This window comes from Chionomys nivalis, chromosome 8 (genome assembly GCF_950005125.1).
Source record: "Chionomys nivalis chromosome 8, mChiNiv1.1, whole genome shotgun sequence".
In the NCBI taxonomy this organism is placed as follows: domain Eukaryota; kingdom Metazoa; phylum Chordata; class Mammalia; order Rodentia; family Cricetidae; genus Chionomys; species Chionomys nivalis.
The window spans coordinates 61768059-61786726 of NC_080093.1; positions in this window are offsets into that span (position 1 = coordinate 61768059).

Genomic DNA, 18668 nt, shown 5'->3' on the forward strand with positions numbered 1-18668 from the left:
AATCCCACCTCAAAAGAGAGAAAAAGGTGGGAGAAAAGAAAAGGAAGAAAAATGAAAAAAGGAAGGAAGGAAGAAAGCAAGGAAGGACGATGAGCCAGGGTTTTATAACAGAGAAATCTGCTCTGTACACAAAAGCACCGACAAAGGGCTACTCACGGAAAAGACGGCAGGAGTATTGTTCACAGAAGAGCTTCCCAAGGGAACTGGAAGAAAACAAACTCCAGGCATTGAATCTGGCCAGAGATGTCATTACAAGTGTGAGCATTAACTACCTACCTCCCCATGGCATGAGAAATAAGATAGCGCAGAGAGAAAACTTTTATTATACACGAGGGCCACCACAGAGCATATGCTGTGGAGGAACTGAGATACACCCAGCCGTCCTGACTGGTGATGAGTCTGGATCTGCTGTCATTAGAAACGACAGTGGAAGTGGAATCAATAAGACAGGGCTGGAGTTCCCATTTCATCATTGCTGGCACCTTAATGTAAAGGGAAGGATATTTGGTACGACAGCACAAGCCGTCACAGCACTGGAACCAGGACTCTGGAAACAGCAGCAGGAGCTTCTAAGCTATTCTACTTGTATTTGGATGAAGGGAGGGAACACACACACATATACATAAATATACACAAAATATACATACACATATACATTCAGTTATACGCTTACACACACATACACAGATACACATATACACAATACATGCATATGTACACATACACATACAAATGAGTCATAGATTCACACACATACATATGCAAACATATACACACAACACATTTCAACTGTGCTTACTGTAGGATAAAAACCTAATTGCAAAAATAGAAACATTATTGTGGTCTCAAAATATCATTTTCTATAGAAGGAAAGGTATTGGAGAAAAAATAAATTCCATGCATGGAATAGATATGTGGAATATTACATAACCCATATTAGTCAGAAAACTGGTAAGGACACTTTCACTAGCCAAACACAAGACATTAAAATAAGCTTCAATAAGAAGAAGAATTACAATGGGAGTTGAAGAGATGGCTCCGCAGTTAGGGTATAGGCTTTGACTTCTCTTGCATACAACTGGAATTCAGCTTCCAGCATTCAGATTTGGGCAGCTCACAACCACCTGTAACTCCAACTCCAGGGGATCCAATACCTTTTGGGGGATGCCATGGTCACCCACACATGTGGATCGAACTCCTAATTGTGTGCTTGAACCTATTATTTCATATCTACTTTTTAAACTTTCATTTGTCCCTTAGCAAGACAGAAACCATTTTGTTATCCTAGAAACTAAGAATAGAGAGAGATGAATCAAACATTTCTTCTTCCTTTCTTGAAAGAACCATGGCACAAGATAGCTGCTTGTCATATGGGAAGTGTGCCTTTCCTTCCCAGGGGATTCATGCAAATGAAATGATGGTCTCCAGACTCACCATTCTGCAGCCCCTGAATTATTGGATCTGGGTATGGAACATGACAACTGCTAGAATTTGAAAAGAGCTTAAATCATATCTCCTGGAGCCCTGATGAAAGAACCCAGCCAGCAATCTTGGCCAAGGGTCCAAACTGAGTCAGATTCAGCTGCCAAATTGTGGGAAATGCCAGGCTGTCATCACCATCACCATCAGTATTGCAATCACCATCTTCACCACTATCAGCAGTAGCAGCATCAACACTATACAATGCCCCATCCTATGGGAAGCCATAACTCGAATGCCCTAGGTTCTTCTGTGTACAAGTTACAAATATGTGTAAGTTACAGTGTGCAGGGATTATGGATGAAGACGTTGCTGGAGTTGGTGAAAAACTTTGTATAGAACTCCATGCTTTCCTAGGGGGCAGAGAAAGAAAAGGACAGAAAATGACCTTGCAGAAATACAGAAAGAGAGAAGGGGGGAGGGAGGGGCCGAGGAAGGGAGGGAAGGAGGAAGAAAGGAAAAGAAAAGAAAGAGAGAGAGAAAAGAGAGAGGAAGAGAGGAAAGGAGGGGGAAAAGGAAAGGGAAAAAGGAAGGAGGAAGATAAGTCAGTTATACAAAACTTAAAACATAATCGGAACCAAACTAGTCTGTCTCCCGACAGGTGGGTGACAAACATATCAGAACTCTCATGACAATGCTCACCAAGACCAGGTCAGCAGTGACTTTTAGAGCAAGGAAGTTTGTGATGGGAATAGGATAGATGGAGGTGCTCAGAAGGGTCTGGCAAAGTCCTGTTCTTGACTGAGGTGATGGTTGCAAGATGGTGAGCCTTAAAACTTTCCATTTAGCTCCTTGGCAAGTGGATGATGGGTGGATGGCAAAAGACAGAATGCTTGAGGTAGATTGAAGAACCCTGGGAAAAGCCACACCTCCCAGCCTGCTTAGTTGTTTCCTAGGGACAGGTTTCTCAGCTCTGCTGAGCCTCCCTTTTCCCATCATCACGATGGAGTCCAATTTGCAGTGTTGTGGTTTGTTTTTTAAATGCTTCCTATCTCCATATTTTTGTCAAGATGGAATAAAATGTGATAGCGTAAGGAAGTCTCTCCAAGCTTCGCTGACGAGCAGGAAACTAGACCTGGGGATGATCTTTGAATGTGAATTGGGTTCTCTGCTTTTCTTTGCAAAAGGAGGCCTAAGTGTTACCATTGGATCCCTAATGGTGATTCTAGAAGAGAAGACCCGACACCTGCCGGCCAAGGATGGTGGTGCACATCTTTAATCCCAGCCCTCTGGAGGCAGAGGCAGGTGGATCTGTAAAAATTTTAGGTTAGCCTGGTCTACACAGAAAGTTGCAGACCATCCAGGGATGCATAGGAAGACTCTATCTCAAAATCAAAACCAAGCAAACAAAAATGATACTTATCATTCTCAGTGATTGTGGCAACTGAGAAGGACATAGGCATAGACAGGTTGTGAACAGCCGTGCCTTCACAGAGAATGGCTGTGGCCATCACCCTCTTGTATCTGAAGAGTGTGGCCTGCCTAAGTTGCTCAGATAGAAAGACTCACTGCAACACTATGGATGGACCAGTATATAATTTCAAAATAGGGTGGTTGGGAACAAAAGCAAAACATGGCGAAGAAACTTTCCCGAGTGGCACTATGTTCAGGCAGTGGCATGAGGTCAGGCAGCAGCGTGAGGTCAGGGTAAGCTGAAGGCATATGCAACAGTATCACCATCTTGGGTTATGAATGGGGACACTGCCATGTGGACAAAGCCACAAGCTCAGGATGAGAACTACAGAGAGCTGAAAACAGGATCCAGTCCCAGGCTGACTGGGAAAACTACCTTGCTCTTCACATCCAAAAGCCCTGGGGAAAGAAATGATGGAAAAGAATGGCTCAGCATGGAGCATCTGTTGGCTGCCTTGATAGCCCAAGTCTCCCATCTTCAAGCATCTACTGTTGACCCTGTGGCCCCATAAACACTCTACCTACATCACCCTGGAGCCATGGTCTCGCTCTGGTCCTAAGGAAGGTGTACTCCCCCTTGAATAACCTTAGTAACAGACGAGCAGAGTCCCCAGAAAGCTGGGTCTCTTTCTGGTCTTTCTCATGGGCATGGTGTACCTTGATATTCCAACAGATTTCTGTGTGGACATGGGTGGATCTGAACACCCTCTTATTGGAAAATCTCTATCTGACCGTCTACACTCCTTTTTAGAGTAGGATGTGGGTATTACATAAAGGGGTAGATTTCAGGGTCACATGTTATAACTGGGGTTTAAATTCTATCTCTAGCCGGGTGGCGGTGGCGCATACCTATAATCCCAGCACTCGGGAGGCAGAGGCAGGCGGATCTCTGTGAGTTCGAGGCCAGCCTGGTCTACAAGAGCTAGTTCCAGGACAGAAACCAAAAAGCTATGGAGAAACCCTGTCTCGAAAAAAAAAAAAAATTCTATCTCTAGCTCTTAGCTAGCTAGAGGGCCTTGGCCATGTTCCCTAAGTTGTTACATGTCTCAGTACCCTTGCTGGTATAAAATAGTTCTGCCGCCTACTGCCATGCTTTGGTGGGAAGAATGAACGTTATCATGTGACAGGTGCTTTACCCACTGAGCCCTGTGTCCAGCTCACAGAAACTGCTTTATACCGAGAACTATCAGACGCCTATGGAGAGGTCTATAGCATAAAAAACTACTGTTTGAAGAATTATAATAAAACATCCAGGTAAACCTATTCTCACCCAGAGACAGTACATGCCCAGCAGCTCAGAACCTTGCCCCAGGAAAGGCGACAACCGAAAGGGTGATCTTTCCTGGTGCTCACTTTCTCGTTGCTCTCACAACTAATTTCCCAGCACTTGGGAGGCAGAGGCAGGTGGATCTCTGTGAGTTTGAGACCAGCCTGGTCTACAGAGTGAGTTCCAGGACAGTTAGGGCTGTTACACAGAGAAACTCTATCTCGAAAAACAAAACAAACAAAAACAAACAAACAAAAAAAGGAGGTGAAGGAGAAGAAGAAATCTCTGACATTTCTATTTACCCTTACCCTTGTCAGTTTTTGAACCCATTTACCCACAGACAAGTGTGATATCTAGTTATATGGCTTATTTTCCCCACATTCACTTATGTTATTGGTTGTGGTTGAAATGCGTTTGTTTAGATTGGTGCACAGGAATATTCACAGGACCATGTAAAAAACATTTATCCCTTCGGGTCCCTTGGGCTTTCTCCGGGTCCTGGTTTTTACAGAAAATGTCATCCCAAGTGTTTTCGTTAGTTACCGGGTGTGTGTGCTCAAAACACCAGAGTGTTGTGGGGTCACTGACAGCGTGAAGCTGAGGTGTCTCCTGTGTGTTTGTTGATCAGCCTGCCTCTGGCAGTGTCCAAGAGGCCCTGTTGCCTCACATTTCTGCCAAGACTTGATTGTTCATTTTAGTTCCTCCACCGATACTGGAGCGTTCGTCTGGATTTCCATGATTACAGCCTTTGCATATGACAGTGGCCACTCCATTTTCCATTCCTGTAATCTGCCACATCACAGTTTTTTAATTTGTTGTCTGTTGAAATGTCTGCTTTTTATATTGACATTGTAGATGGCAGCTCTTTGATGGTTTTACCAGCTACAAATCCTTTTGTTCTTTAGGGTATTGCATCATAAGTGTGTTCAGACACACGAGACCCATCTTTAGGGTATTACATCATAAGTGTTTCAGACACACGAGGCCCATCTGTCTTTTAAAGGGCTCATGTTTTGAAACATTTATGTTTTTTAAAATATATTGTTATTTTATCAATAAAAACTTTATTATGACATGTTATAAACTGATTTAAAGTGAACAACTTAGCGCCATTTAGGGTAGTCACAAGGTTGCACAGACTCCATCCAATTTGAGCACACCTGTCCTTTGGTAATTGACTTTCCTCCCCTAGCTTAATGTTTTGAAGCATCACCCATAGCATGGTGTACATGCAAATTTCACATCTCACAACAGTGGATTGACATCCCAGTGAGTAGAGATACTGTGTTCACATACTTTTTAGGCGATCGACACTTCACCCAATGACTATTCAAACAGCTGCAGTCAGCATGATTGACAGCTTGGGTGTTCTCAATGATCTACCGCCTGAATGGCAAACCCACAGGTGGGATGCATTCTGAAACCTGATAATTCTTGTCAACTGCCACATACACCCTTTCAGAGAAATGTCACACAGAGATAACGGTGGAAGGTGTGGGTCAAATTGTGCCTCTCCAAATTCATGTGTTGAAATCCCAATGCTAGTGGCTTAGTCTGCAATAGTATTGGAGATGGAGTCTTTAATAAGTAATTGAGGTAAAACAATTATAGTCTGTCCTTAATTCACAACAGCTCATGTTCTTATAAGAGGAGGTTAAGGCAGAGATAGAATGTGACTCAGGGTAGAAGATGGCCATATGGAAACTAAGAGGAGAAGCACGAAGAAACCACTCACCCATACCTTCGTCTTAGAGTTGTAGTCTCCTGAAGTGTGAGCTAATACTTTTTTTAAAATTATTATTGTTTAAGCCATTCGATTTGTGGTCATTTGTCACTGCAACCTTAGCAAACTGTACAGTGGGTATTGTTACCCTGATTTTATTGCAAACCTTTCTGGTGTTTTCTCCACTGCCCAGCACTGAGTTTCTTCTTGTAGGAAAACATCCATCATTTCCTACTCCAGTAAGAGGATTTCACACCATCAAGCCTAAATGTAAGTGTAAGAAATTTTAAGTGTTCAGACATTTATTTATTTATTTATTTATTCTGGAGGGGGGCACACACACACACCACAGCATGTGTGTAGAAGTCAGAAGATAACTTGAAGGAATTAGATCTCATTTTCCACCATGGGGGACTCAGAAATGAAATTTAGACATCAAGCTTGGTGGCAGTGGCCCTTACCCGCTGAATCATCTTGCTGGACCGATATTATATGCTTTTTAAAAATAGTCTTTTGAAACAGGGTTTCTCTTTGTAGCCCTGGCTGTCCTGGAACTCATTCTCTAGACCAGGCTGGCCTTGAACTGAGAGATCCTTTTGTCTCTGCCTCCCAAGTGTTGGGATTAAAGGAAGGTATGTCACCACATCCAACCCTATTACATGTTTTTTTAAAATATATATATATATACATTTTGCTGCTAGTGAAAGTCAGCCTGACATTCTCACTTAATTAATCAATAGTGTCTTTGATTATCTTAATGGATTTACTACTCCCTTTTTTCAAGCTTAAATGTTTGTTATAATTAACACTGCAAGGAGACACATCCGAAATACTTTGTAAGAAGAATGTGACCCACACAGCACTGTGCAGAGCTTTAGTTCCCAGACTTAGGATTTCCTACTCTTTTGTTTTAGTTCTGTGTGCGTGTGTGTGAGCACACATGAGTACAGGTGTTCAAGGACCAGAAATCTGATCCCCCTGGAGCTGGACTTACAGGCAGTTGGAGCCACCAGATCTGAGTGCTAGGAACGAACCTAGGGTCCTCTACAAGAGAAGTGTATGCTCTTTACTAGAGTCATCTCTCCAGCCTATAGATTGTCCTGTACACAGACATGTCTCAAGATTTGCGTTGTTTGATTAGCGGGTGAGGTCTCATGTCCAGAAGCATGAACATGGTACCTGGACAAACATCATCTGTGGGTCAAAGATGAGTGTCTCAACACGAGTCCTGCCCATTTATGTTCTTCCCGAGTTCCCACTTTTAATTTTTACAAGGCAAGGAAACCAGGCGCTCCCACCTAAGAGTAATACATCTCATCTAATATTGTGTTCATGATTATAGTCAACATCCTTTCAGGCTGTTTTTTTTTTTTCCATTTTGCTGGATTTTGTAATCATAGGGGTTCAAATATACTCAGTATTCTTAATTTAACAAGTAAAATGGTTTGGCTTTTTATCTCTTTTGTCGGGCACACATATAATTTGCTCTGTAAGTTTCAGCCTCTCAGGTGTTCGTTCTGAACTGGCTTTTCTCGCTGTTGTCTGGCTTCTCATGAGACACTTTTCTTCTACTATATCCTTGATAAACTTTCAACTCCACTTAGGTTTTTTCCAAAGGGCACCAACTTTCTCATGTGTGTCTCTTTTGTCTGTCTTCCGTGCATAGCATGTTTCTTATAATCCTTTCAATTCTTCTCTTTTCCATTTTAGTTCTTTGAATTTCTCTTTCATGTCTCTGATTGCAATTTTAATGGCATTGATCTCCTTCTTACTGACTTGAATCTGACATTTATCTGCTTATGGACCTGATTTTTCTCTCCAACCTCTTTCCTTGGTGCTTTAAGTTTGTTTACCACCTTCCCTTATCTCATTTTATCTGCTTTTGTCTGCTTAGCCTGAAAATACTGCCATGTGGATGGTTCCCTAGGATGAAGTCCTTGCTATGCAAGTGTAGGAGCAGAGTTTGGATCCTCGGAACCCACGTGAAAGGTAGGCAAGAAACTGAGAACTCAGGAGGCAGACACGGGAGATTCCTGAGGCAATCTGACTGCCTTAACTCACCCAAATCAGTGAATTCTGGGTTCAGCAGGAGACCCCGTCCTAATAAATGAAGCGTAGAGCACCAGAGAAAGACATCACACATCAACTGCAGACCTCCAGGTGCATATGCACCTACACACATGTGAGTATGCATGAGTGTATGCATTCCACACAAGTGTACAAAGACACAGACAAGACACACATACAGAGAGACAAATACTACCCTTTCTTCATATGGTATCATACAGGAGTCCTTGTCTACAAACATCTGCTGTTTTAGCGCTCAGTTCTTCAGTGATGAATTTTTGCCCTATATGTCATATAGCATGTTCCTTTTATCGTTTTACTTTGCAGTGTTACTACTGAGTCCTATACAATTCTTTCTCATTGTACCTCATTTTGAATATGTCCTTTCAAAGCTAGGGGAGGCCCCCAGTGGATAGATGTGGGAGAAATGGCTCAGCAGTTAAGAACACTGCCTGTTATTCCAAAGGTCCTAAGTTCAGTTCCAGCAAGCACATGGTGGCTCACAACCATCCATAAAGAGATCTGGTGTCCTCTTGAGGAAGAGACATGATCAGTTGTCCTCATCAACTTAAACCGTAAACACAATATAGACAAGTTCAACAGAACCGCCATATACGGGCTGCCCAAGCAAGCTTCAGCGTTGCCAGGGCATAACTGTTCATTTTCATTTCAAAGCCAGGCATTTCTCAAATACAGCAGAAAGGGTGAGCCAGAAGGATGGGTTGAAGTAGAAACTGAATACTTTGAGTGCTAGGCAATCCACCCTGGAGCTGTGTCTCTGCTTTGGGCAGGCAGGAGATATGCCTGGCTCACAAAGTGGCCCAGCACAGAAAGGTCCTTCTGGTGTGAACTTGATGTTCAGATCTTGTCTGCTGACTGAGCTCATCAGCTGCCAGCTTTATCAGCACCAGCACCCTCCCTTCTGCCCTGGCACTCGCTCAATGGGCTTCCTGCAAAGATACCATGTATGAAGAGGGCTTAGGTACCTCAAAGGGCATTCTGCGATGTCATGACACACCCAATGACATTCCACTAAAGCCTGTCATTTCCTAGAGTAACATTCTTGCTGGGCCACTCGACACTGAAGCACTGGGTTCACCGCCCAGCATCTTCAGAGTCTGGGCCCTTCCTTAGCATTCCCACTGTACACTCCCGCTGGTAGACCAGCAAGCGCACAGGTGTGCATCTTCCCTAAGCCTGTATTCTGGCAGAGAGGAAGCCCTCTCTTTGGAAAGCTGCTCTTTCCTCGATAAATCAAGACAGCCCATGCTAAAACACGGCTTGCGTGTTCTTAATTAGCAGGCGAGGCTTCGTGTGCACAGGCATAAAAGTGGCAACTGGACATTTGCTCTGTTTGTCAAAGATGAGTGGCTGAGCAGGAGCCCTGGCCTTTGATGCTCTTCCCGAGTTTCCACTTCTTTTAATTTCTGTAAACCAAGGAAATCAGGCTTTGCCATCTAATACCATCTGTGGGTCTTCCCATGCAGGCACTGGAAACGCACGAGACCTGATGAGAGCCAGCTGTGATGGTGATCTGTCTGATTGTAACCTCCCCGATGGTAATTGGGGGACTGCCCTGACACACAGCATAATGACTGGAAATGACAGGCGTGGTAAATGATTACATGTCAGAGGCATCATCAGCCGTGCTCAGAGTCAAGATTTGCTTCCAACTAATGGCCAACAGGGTATCAGGAAATCGGGGAGAGTTGGGCACTGGGTCAGGCTGGCACACTGTGATGAAATTAATGCAGTGCAGAAATCAAAACACAGCTACCGGCAGGAATTAAAAAGTGTGACTTTAGCAAGCCAAAAGGATGCTGGAGAAACACATCGAGTCAGAGTTCAGAGTCCAGGAACCATGTTCACAGACAGAAATAGAATAAACGGAAGCCATGGTTGTCCCACGAGACCATGATTTGCTTATCCCAATGCAAAACAAACAGTCTTACAAGCATTAAGGGCTGATTACAGAGAAGACTGTGCAAGCAATCAAATAGCTACAGGAAACATGAAAACGTGCCCATCTTCCATAGGAATCAGTTTAAGGCTCTGAATCTAGAGGAGACTTTCTTTCCATGGCACTGGCCTTGGTCACAGGACTTGATTTGACTGACAAGTTTCCGGCAGAGACAACATGAGCAAACGCTTTGTGTGTGCTAGCGTCATTGGCCTTGCTTCTTGTGCTGTTGTTGAAAGTCATCCCCCATGTAGCTGGAGAAAAATATTCAGAGGCTAGCCCATACCAGGAGCCATGATCAGCTCAGTCTGATTCCCAGGACCACTCATCCCAGTTCTATTGGCTGTCTACGTGCTGCCTATCTGGCCGAGCAGGGTCAGAACTCCCAGGGTGAGAGCTTGGCCTGTTCAGAGCAGGCCTGAAGTCAGCTCAGTTCCATCGAGATCTCTGAGCGCACCCTGGTGTTTATTCCCAGGGATTTTCATGAACAAATATAAATGCAAGCTAGCATTCTGATATCCAGTCAAACAGACTTTGTATTTTGCAATGGTTTGGTTTACAGTTTTTGGTGAGTGCTATCCACATTGATTATCTTTTAAAATTGTAATATAGTGGGCTTGAGAAACACCTCAGCAGCTAAGAATGCTTGCTGCTCCTGCAAAGGATCTAAGTTTGGGTTCTAGCTCTCAAGTTGGGTGGCTCACGACTGCCTGTAAATCCAGCTCCAGTGGGATCTGACCCCTCTTATGGCCTCTGTGGTCACTGCACACCCATCTGCTATATGGACAAGATATAAACATACAGATATATCTTTTTAAAAGTTTAACATTGTGATAAAAATATAGCTTCTGTCAAATTATCTCCTCTGCCATTTTAAAGTCCGAGGTTCCATGACACTGCACTTACGTGGTTGAGCAACCATTACCACTGTCCATCTTCAGAACTCCTAACCTTGCAAAACTGAAAGTATGTCCCTGTGAAACCAATGCTCCTCCTTTCCTGGGCCTGGTGACCACCTGTAACTAGCCCTTTGCTACCTGTCTACATGAATGTGGCTACTCTAAGGCCCTCACATGGGTGGGATCATAGAACTTGCCTACTGTGAGCAACTTACATCAGGTAACACATGGCTTCAAGGCTCATCTGTAGTGTGCCAGAACAAAGTTGACTTTTCTTTTTTCTTTTTTGTTTTTGTTTTTGTTTTTGTTTTTTTGGGACAGGGTTTCTCTCTAGCTTTGGAGCCTGTCCTGAAGCTAGCTCTTGTAAACCAGGCTGGCCTCGAACTCACAGAGATCCGCTTGCCTCTGCCTCCCAAGTGCTGGGATTAAAGGCGTGCGCCACCACCGCCTGGCCCAAGTTTACTTTTCAAAACTGAATAATATCCCATCATTCAGATGGGCCACACTTTTTGGTTCATCCATTCATCTGTCAGTGGACACTGGGGTCATTTTCACCTTTTTGAAGAATGCTGTCTTTACGAGTGTACAAATATCAGCAAAATTTTTATTTTCAGACTGTTGGGGTTTGCAGCTGGATAGAATCACTGTATCATAGGATAAGTCTACTTCTCCTTCTACAGCCTTACTGCTTTGTAAGTTTTTAAAACTATTCACTTTTGGTGAAAAATTGTCCACAAAGACCCCTGGCTAGACCCTGCACATTTAAGATAATGTTAAAATTACTTTATATGTCTAGACATCTTGCGTGCATGCACATCTGTGCACCATGTCCCTGCATGGTACAGACAGAGTCCTGATGAAGGTGCTAGATCCCCTGGAACTCCAGCTATCGGTAGTTCTGAGACACTGTGTGGGTGCTGGGAATAGGACCCAAACCTTCTGGAAGAGCAGCCAGTACTGCTGAACCATCTCTTCAGCCCCTACCCTGCATATTTTAAATGAGCAGTTCATGCTAGCTCGCACAAATTCACATCACACCATAGAGGGCTAGATCAGTGCAGATAGCTGAGTTCATTTTGGTTTTGCTAGGGAGTGTTGAAAGTTCTCTTCAGGAGACACATAAATTAGGGAAGTCCTGGCTCAGGTCCATGACCCCATGTCCAAGTGTGTTCACCTGTCCTGCTCAGATGTGTCATTCCATCAGCTATAAGCCCTTAGAGGGAGGGGAAGGTACTTATTGATATTCTCCTTATTTGATTTTGGTTTATGTGTTTTGGAGTTTTGTTGTTGATTGCATTTTGTTTGCTTTTAAAAATCTGTTTACATTTGTTTTCTCTCTCTCTCTTTGTGTGTGTGTGTGTATGTTGTGTGTTGAAGGTAGGTACATATTCTTGCTATGGTATGCCTATTATGGAGGTGAGACACTTGGGCAAGGTGACTTGCCCGAGTCAGTTCTTATCTTCTGCCACGTGAGTCTCAGGGAACAAACTGGGGTCATCAGGCTTGTTGGTAGATGCCATTCACTACCAACTGATTCCTCCCACCTACTTGCACTGCTTTGCTTTTTGAGACAAGGTCTTCTCATAACACCCAGGCTGCCCTTGAACTCACCATATAGATGATGACCTTGGACTCCTGATTTATCTGCACCATCTTCTAAATGCTGGGATGACAGCTACATGCCACCACACCTGGCTATCCTCTCCTCTGCATCTCCAGTGATTACTACAGCTTCAAAACACTTTACAGATACTCATTGGAAGATCTCCAGCATACATGAACTCCATGTCCTTAAGTCCCCTCGGCCTTGGGTTGGCTAGCATCTGGACACTGCTCTTCCCATACAAAGGCAGCTCTGCCAGGGCCACTCTCCCTTTTGTCATGCTGGCCCCACAAACAAAGGAGCCAGGTGGCCAATCCCGCCACTAGAGTCTCTCCACAACGTCCTCCCTCTCCTGCCTCTTGTTGCATCTCTGGTTGTTGTTTCTCAGTGTGGGCCGTGCTCCCTCGTGGGGACCCCAATGATTTATGTCCTTCTCTGTCAGCTTTTTTTGCAAGCTGACAGTCACATGTCAGTCCTAGTTTTCCAACTTTTCACCCTGGAACTCCTTTGGTGGCTCTCATATATGTACATCTGCCTGTCTGCTGTGCTCCAAGGCCTCTTTGTCTAGAGGCACAGCAGGAACCCAACATAAGGGGACCATCCCTCTCATTCTTATCATCTGGAGCCACATAGGTTTGTTAAGGCCCTTACCAGATTTCTTTTCTAGCACAGGGGTCGTCAACATCTCTCTCCACAGTTGACATCATCTATAGGAAGCTTTGTCTTATCTCCAGGGACTCCCAAGCTGCTGGGGTCTTTATGCTGATGCTGCCATGGTGACAGGGTAGACATGGGCCATCCATCCAGGGGACCCTGCACCTGACAGCACAGTGTGGGTTAGGCCAAACCGCTCAGCTATACCTGGCTGATTTTACTCTTCTCTTGCAGGAAGACACCTGATCTGCCTGTGGGCTGGCATGTCAGCCCTCAGCTGGCTAGTAGAGATGATTGGGGGAATATAATGTCTGTTTCAGGGGTGGCAGAGTGACCCAAATCATTCTCTTATCCTAAGAGGATGCTGGCATTTTGTGGGACCAAACTAAAGCACAGCAATCTTCATTGTCAGTTTAATGGGTTTTCCAGTTGCTTGACCTAGAGGTGTGCCTATGAGAATGTTCCCAAAGAAGTTTAACTGTGGAGAGACGAGCTAACCTGAGTGTGGGTGGCATCATCCCATGGGTTGGAGTCCTGGACTGAGACAAAAAGTGGTTGGAACACCAGCCTTCCTCTCTATGCTCCCTGACTCAGTTTGCAACGTGCCCAACTGCCTCACACTCCCGCCATGTTGCCTTCCCCACCATAACGGACTGTGCTTTCACACCATGAGCCAAAATGAGGCCTTCCTCCCTTCAGCTGCTTTGACAGATACTTAGTCACAGTGGCACCAGAAGAGTAACTAATACCAGGAGGTTTCACACTGCCTTTCAGCTCTGTCCTAACTTCTTTTTGAGATATTTATTTATTTTGCACGTACATGTGAGTGCGTTTGTAGTGGTTTGAAAGAAAATGGTCCCCAAAGAGAGAGGCACTTTTAGGTGGTATGCTTTTATTGAAGTAGATGTGGTCTTGTTGAAGAAGCGTGTCACTGTGGAGAGAGGCTTTGAGGCCTCACATATGCTCAAGATACGGCTCTGTGTCTCAGACCACTTCCTGTTGCCTACAAGTCAAAATGTAAGGACCCTCAGCTACTTCTCCAGCACCATGTCTTGATGTGGGAAGGTCATATGTCTATCTGTTGCTTTCATTGGTTAATTAATAAAGAAACTGCTTGGCCTGATAGGTCAGAACATAGGTGGTGGAGTAGACAGAACAGAATGCTAGGAAGAAGGGAAGTGAGGGCAGACACGATGGAGCCAGCCACAGGGTCAGACATACTGAATCTTTCCTGGTAAGCCACCACCTTGTGGTGCTACACACATTATTAGAAATGGGTTAAGTAAGATATGAGAGTTAGCCAAGAAGAGGCTAGATATAATGGGCCAGGCAGAGTTTATATGAATACAATTTGTGTGTTGTTATTTTGGGTGTAAAGCTAGCCGTGTGGGAGCTGGGCGGGACGAAAAGCAGGCCTGCTCGTCTCATCACTACAATGTCTGCCTGCATGCCACCTTGTTGCATCGTAATCATAATGGACTAAATTTCTGAAAATGTAAGCCACCCCAATTAAATGTTTTTTCTATATAAGAGTTGCCATGGTCATGGTGTCTCTTCACAGCAGTAGAAACCCCAAGACAGAAATTGGTACCTAGTACTGGGGTATTGCTGTGATAGGCCTGACCATGCTTTTGTTTGGGCTGTGGGACTGGGGATTAGACAAGCAGTGAAATGCTTTTAGCGCTGCTTAATGGGACACACTAGTAAGAGCATGGAAGACAGTGGTGCTGAGAATGATGTGAACTGTGGGGGTGTGGCTCAAGAGGTTTCAGAGGAGAAGAATATTAATATGTGGCCTAGAGATTGTTCTAGGTGATATTTTGGTGAATAAAGTGATTGCCTTTCGCCCTTGCCCAAAGAGTCTGCCTGAGGCTAAAGTGCAGAGTTTTGGATTAATTCCATTGGCAAAGGAAATCTCAAAACAGTGTCGTATAGACTCTGTTGTGTGGTTATTAGTGGTAACTCTAACGAAGATTTATAATGAACTGGAGCAAGCTGAGCAGGGTAAATTAAAAATAGAAAATTTAAGGAGAAAAGATGCACCAGGAAGTGGTATGAAACTAAGTTCTGTGACCCTTGAAAAACGTGACTAATATAGTCTGTCTATATGTATGTGTGTGTATGTATGTATGTGTGTGTGTGTGTGTGCGTGTGTGTGTGTGTATACCATGTATTGCCTGGGGCCCTCTGGGATCACAGGAGGACACTGGATACCCTAGAACAGGAGGTTGTGAGCTTCCCAATACAGAACCAAACATTGGTCCTCTGTAAGAACATAGAGTGTGTAGTTCCTGTGTCATCTCTCCGACCTGATTTGCCTTAATGTCTGTCATTCCTTGCTCAGTGAATCTTGTGGGGACAAGTCCTGACAGCCACACTCTTCCTGACAGTTCCTTCTGCCTCAGTTGTCATAAAATTTCATCCAGGTGGACTGAGTTACCTGTCTCTCCATCACTGCAGACGTTTACATGAGTTCTTGAGAAGCCCCGAGTCTGCCATGTTCACCTACACCCACAGCAGCAGCAGCTCTGGTCTCGTGGACACAGCTGGAGTGATACAAGAATGCCCCTTCCGAGTGCCATGCAGACTATCAAGGAAGAAAGGACCTCCTCTCTGTAAACCTTCACATGTTCTCAGGCCCAGCAGGCATTGTGAGGGTGATATCTTGGGCCTGACCAAAGTGGCTCTCTCTCTCCCTGGACCCAGCTGCAAGGAGCGACAGGCCAGGCCTGCAGGAGAGCAAGTGTGATTCTTGAAGGTCACCCTGGAAGGCCTCAGGCTCTGGAGTTCACGATCTGCAGTAGCTGCTAGGGTCTGGAGGCTAAGACCTCTTCAGTTAGGTAATGCTAATTTTCAAGAGGCAAAGACTATAGAGGGAAAGGAGGACCAAATCCAGGGATGATGATGTCATAGGAGCTGACACATCTTGTAAGGATAGGCTCATTCTCGGGGTCTCAAATCAGCTGCCAGGATTCTCAGGCCCCGAGAAAGGGTCAGAGGCAGAGGCAGACTAGACCTAAATTGCACCAGCTGCTTATCAGCAGGCATGAGGAAGTCCTGTCTTACGTGACCCAAAGGTGCATTCTCAGAATAAATTCACCCCAGCAGCTTTCTTCCTAGCATCATGAAAAGCAATGAAAGGCCATGACTAGGAAGAGAAGCAAGAGGCAGGTGCTCTAATAGGGCAGTGTGTGCAGGGAGCCGACCCAGGTCTTGAGTGGGTTGTGTGACCTGTGACTACGCATATGAAATCAGTTATTTTGATTCTTCGGGGGAGTCCTTCCAGACTGTTCTTTGTGCCAGGCTCCTGTGAAAGACAAGAGCATGGAATATACAAGGGGATGGAGACTGGACCAGGTGTCAGCCCATGATGTGAAACGCATCACTGATCCAAGGAGGAGCCAAGAAGCTTTGCCAGGGCCTCTGAGCCTCTACCGAGGGAAGGGCAGACAGGACAAAAAAGCAAACCGACAAGTCAAAACCCAGAATTTACACTAAGCTCAATGAGCCTTCACACAATGTGCCATGGAGCAAGAGGGTCCCAAAAAGATGGTTTTTTTGGGGGGAGGGTAGGGGTGAAGGCAGGAGGGATAACAATGAAAGGTCACTGAAAGAAAGGAGGCTGGGGGGGGGTGGCGGGTTAGTGTAGCACAGACATGAAGGACATGCAAGAGCCAAGAGCCAAGAGAGGGACTGAGACCCAAGCAGGTACATGAGGCTTTCAAGGGAACAAGGACCTCAATATGAGGATAGCTAGAACTCGAAGACCAGCCTTGGGGTTCTCCAAAGGACGGCACACATGGGACTCCAGGACAGAGAAGGGATTCTTCACTGTCCTGTGATGGGGTTACACATGGGTCAAAACCCATAGAACTGTGCAACACACATAGATACTAGAGATGCCCCCTAAGGACCGCTGTTTTGGTTCCTATTCGTCTAGGAGCTGAAAGTTGCTCTAGGAATTCTAGTCTCTGAAGAAGACTAGACAAGAAAGCAGCCTTAAGAAAACATTCAAAGGTTAAGAGCCTTAGCTGCTCTTCCAGCAGACCTGGGTTAAACTCTCAACACCCAGATGGTGGCTCAGAGCCATCTCTAACTCCAGTTTCAGGGTATCCGGTGACCTCCTCTGGCCTCCATAGACACTGGCACACATGTGGTGCTAGACATACATGTAGGTATGCCATCTTGACACATGAAGTTTTTTAAATGTTTTTAAAGAACCTAGAGCAGCTGTCTGATCTCTCACGTGACTCCGATGAGGCTGCATGAGAATATGGGGGTGCCCCTAAGCTGTCAGGGCACTTTTGATCTATTCCTTTGTTCACCTTAGTCTTGTTGGAGAACTTCCTTATATTCAAAGGATGTGCTTAACTGAGGGAGTTTAGTTTTTGATTCCAGAATCCTGGAATTGAGAATTAGCATTGTATTTTCCTGCTTGATGCTACTTTGCTTACCTAATGTCAGTGTCTTGTGGCCAGCAAGAGGGAGGTTTCACAAGATAGCGCCATTCTTTCCTTATCTGCCAAAGAGCATGGTGCTCTACCCACAACTCAGGTGGAAATCTTCCTACCCTGTTGGAACTGCACCTTGTTGCTGGACTTTCCCTCTGGAATCATAAACTAGACTAAATAGGGCCAAAGAGATGGCCCAGCAGGTAAAAAGCTCTTTCCATGTGTCTTGGTCAGGGCTACTGTTGCTGGGATAAACATCATGACCAAAGACAACATGGGAAGGAAAGGACTTATTTGGCTTACTCTTCCATATCACAGCTCATCATCAACGGCAGCCAAGGCAAGAACTCAAACAGGGCTGGAACCTGGAGGCAGAAGCTGATGCAGAAGTCATGGAGACATGCTGCTTACTGGCTTGCTCCCTTTGAATTCTTATACTCCCTCAGCAACACTGACCTAGGCATGGGTGGCCCCACCCACAATGGGTTGGGCCCTCCTACATCAATCACTAGTTTAAAAAAATGTCCCAAGCCGGGCGGTGGTGGCGCACGCCTTTAATCCCAGCACTTGGGAGGCAGAGACAGGCGGATCTTTGTGAGTTCGAGGCGAGCCTGGTCTACAAGAGCTAGTTCCAGGACAGGCTCTGTAGCTACAGAGAAACCCTGTCTCGAAAACACCCCCCCCCCAAAAAAATGTCCCACAACCCTTGCCCACAGGGCAATCTGGTAGGGACATTTTCTCAATCAGTGTTCTTTCATCCCATATGTCTCTAGCTTTTGTCAAATTGACATAAAGCTAATCAGCACACTATGCAAAGCTAATGACCTGAGTTCCATCCCAAGAACTCACATAACAAGTCAGATGTAGTGGCTCACACATATAATCCCAGCACTCATGACCAAGTAAGAGGTGGAGACAAAGAACTGCTCAAGCCAGATGTGGTGGTGCACACCTTTAATCCCAGCACTCAGGGAGGCAGCGGCAGATGGATCTCTGTGAGTTCCTGACCAGCCTGGTCTACAGAGTGAGTCCCTGACCAGCCTGGTCTACAGAGTGAGTTACATGGCAGCCAGGGCTACACAGAGAAACCTTGTAAAGATATTTCATTTGTATTTTAATAAACAAAGTTTGCCTGAATTTCAGAGAGTAAAA